This window comes from Salvelinus sp. IW2-2015, linkage group LG20, assembly GCF_002910315.2.
Source record: "Salvelinus sp. IW2-2015 linkage group LG20, ASM291031v2, whole genome shotgun sequence".
In the NCBI taxonomy this organism is placed as follows: Eukaryota; Metazoa; Chordata; class Actinopteri; order Salmoniformes; family Salmonidae; genus Salvelinus; species Salvelinus sp. IW2-2015.
The window spans coordinates 24,868,767-24,871,702 of record NC_036860.1 but is presented as its reverse complement, the minus strand read 5'-3'; positions in this window follow the sequence as shown (position 1 = coordinate 24,871,702).

Sequence of the window (2,936 nt, the reverse complement as noted above, 5' to 3'; positions counted from 1 at the left end):
TTGCACATTTGCAATATTACCACTATTTGTAATGTAATGGAAAACGTCCATCCGTGTCATTCTATGCCAATGTTATTGTTGGTCTCTTTCTTCTTCATTCATGGGTATCTTCGCACAACAGACTACCTATTTATTCAATTGAACATTACATTTTATCATCCCAATTCCAATGACATTATAAAACGAAAGAAACAAAAAACCTTTAATCTAAAATTCTGTAAGTTCTGTCAACCTCCTTGTCTCAGGATTAGTTTCCAGAGCTTCCCTAAGCCTATTAACATTAAACAGTTCTATATCCAAATAACTAAACAGTTATATTTTTTATTTTATACATTTTCCAACCCAATATTCATGATAACAATCCTTAGTGTTTACTTTAACTCAAATTTGACCTTATCTATTCAATACACAACATCCCTTTAATAATTAACATTTATACTAAACACTTTAAATACCAGTACTATCTATTTTCCCAATAGCCCTTTTGTCTCAGTTTCTCTCATGAGTGGCCTGATAATAAAAAGGTCAGTACCCCAATTCCTTTAAGTCATTATTCTCCCAACAAATAMAATGTCATTTCAGCATGTCTTTTTTAGATACAGTTCACAGGTCATCAGACACAGTTGTCCCTCACTATTCAGCCGGTTAGGGTGGGTTTGAGCTCCACACCCACTTGTAGTGATATTCTCTCCCATGCCTTAAAGCATTCTGACGTCACCTTCTATGATAACTCCCTTATTCTACRGGTGATTTCTRAGACGAATTACAGATGAGGTATTTATCAACAAAACCCTTTGGAGTAACTTTCATCACTTTCTATATGCAGAATGAACAAAACACATTTGTGTATTTATCCAAAGACCATAACCCCAAGGAACTGATAGTTTTACCCATGAACCCATGTTATATCAAAATAAAAATTAAAATAAACCTATTCGAATAACTTATTCAATTTAAGGGTACAACTCTTCATAATTTTCCCAGGGACATAATAGATTTTCAAAGTAATTATACAGTTTGAATAGAGTCTGGTGTCTTTTATACATTTTATAAGTAAATCCCACCTGTTCCAACAATTTCTAGTAAAAGGTGATCAGTCTTTCACAGGAAATTCTTAGGATTCAGGGCATTTTGACACCATTAACATGTTTCCACTCCCCCTTTCTTTAGGAACAACTTAAATACAGTTTTCAAAAACATTACCAACCTTTTGCATACCCAATTTGAAACTGAATTGGAAAAAGCCCTTCCAATAAATCTACTAATGTATATTCATTCCCAGTACATGGTGCACTCACTAGTAAACCATAGCCAATAGCACACAGGGACTGGACTCACTTATCCAGAACTCTATTTAGTAGCCTTATCCAGATATTTTAAATTTTAAAGCGTCTGACTTTAATTAACTGCTTTCCACAGGAATGCAGACTCCAATGATATTTTGACCAGAGAAGACTAAACCCTTTTTTGTTCCTGGAAAAGAAAGTATACATATCATTAATATTCACAATGTTACCTTTGAATCAGCAAATAGTTTTTATTCCATAAACGTCTTAACAGTTTTCAGAGAATGACGGTATAGAATGTCTAACAATTAAAATTCCATCTGTACTCTACTATATGTCGAGTCAAACGTGATCTAATACTTCTACTTGACCACATATAAACTGTAATCTCTATGAACCACTCATTGTTCGCTCAGAGACAATACACCGCCAAGTAAAAAATTCCATTCACACTAACCTCAAAACCGGATTAGTTGTTTGTTAATTTTGACAAGGAAATAACTCTCGGTTATCGGCATTTCCTGCTACCGCACTAAGTTCTAGTGTCACCGTACACTAATTTCCCCATAAACCCGCTATATCCATATTCAAAAACAGGGAGCTATTTTCTAATTCGTTTTTAGATATTGGCAATAGTTCCACTAATCACCCGCACGTCTGCCAGAGACGAGTGGAAACCACATTTGTCTTTTATTAGTATGTATTTGCTGATGATAGAATGTTACCGGGTAATGGCGTGTCCCCCATTATCCAGTTTTTTTCATATTCAATCCGAAGTCGGTTAGAACTAATGTGCCGCGTCTTTTAGTGAATCCATGGCTTCTTTTAAAAAATCCCTCAATGCTATGGTGAAACAATCCTTTGTTTTTCATTCCACTATTTATTTATTTATTTTGTCTCTACTTTTATACCTCTTCTCCCATATTCTATTGTTTGATTACCTATGGTCAATGTACTAGTGAGTCAAGCCACCCCTGTTCTCCTTTTTACCTGGCCACTCGATTTTGCACCGCTGTTCTACCCTGCAGGCTAGTTTCAGACCGTAGCTTTCTGTAGACACAGAGTGTCTGACGGCCTGTTTACCCCTTCTTTGTTTCACCGTACGCGAATTCTTAATGTGTCCTGGATTCCACTATTTATCTTAACCAACTTAGATTCGTTTTAACGTTATAGTACAATTTCAGTTCATTGGCCCTCCCCTACTTTCTGTTTTGTTTCACACGCTTTCTATCCGTATTATACTATTCGGTATAACGCCTATTTAAGTATTTTTATTTATTATTTGTTTTGACACCGGTTTTTAGTAATTCTACTATGATCGCTTATTACTTTATCACATCAGTGTTTTTATCCTTGATTACAACTTATTTTTACTTCGATGTTTTCTTAATTTCGTTCCCTCTATCTTAGTATTTAGAGAGCACCCTTTCTTTACGTCTTACTCTGTCACAGGAAGACTGCGCACTCCTCTTCTGGACGCTCTGCCTAAACACACACACACAACTTGTCTTTCCTTCCCAATGTCCTTTTATTATTTTTTTACACAGATCTACTCATTCTTTACAACATTTTCATTCATACTTTTATGTTTTCATCCGTTCATTCAAATCCCTTTGTTTTTTACCTCAAAAACAACTCAGTCTTTCTTTA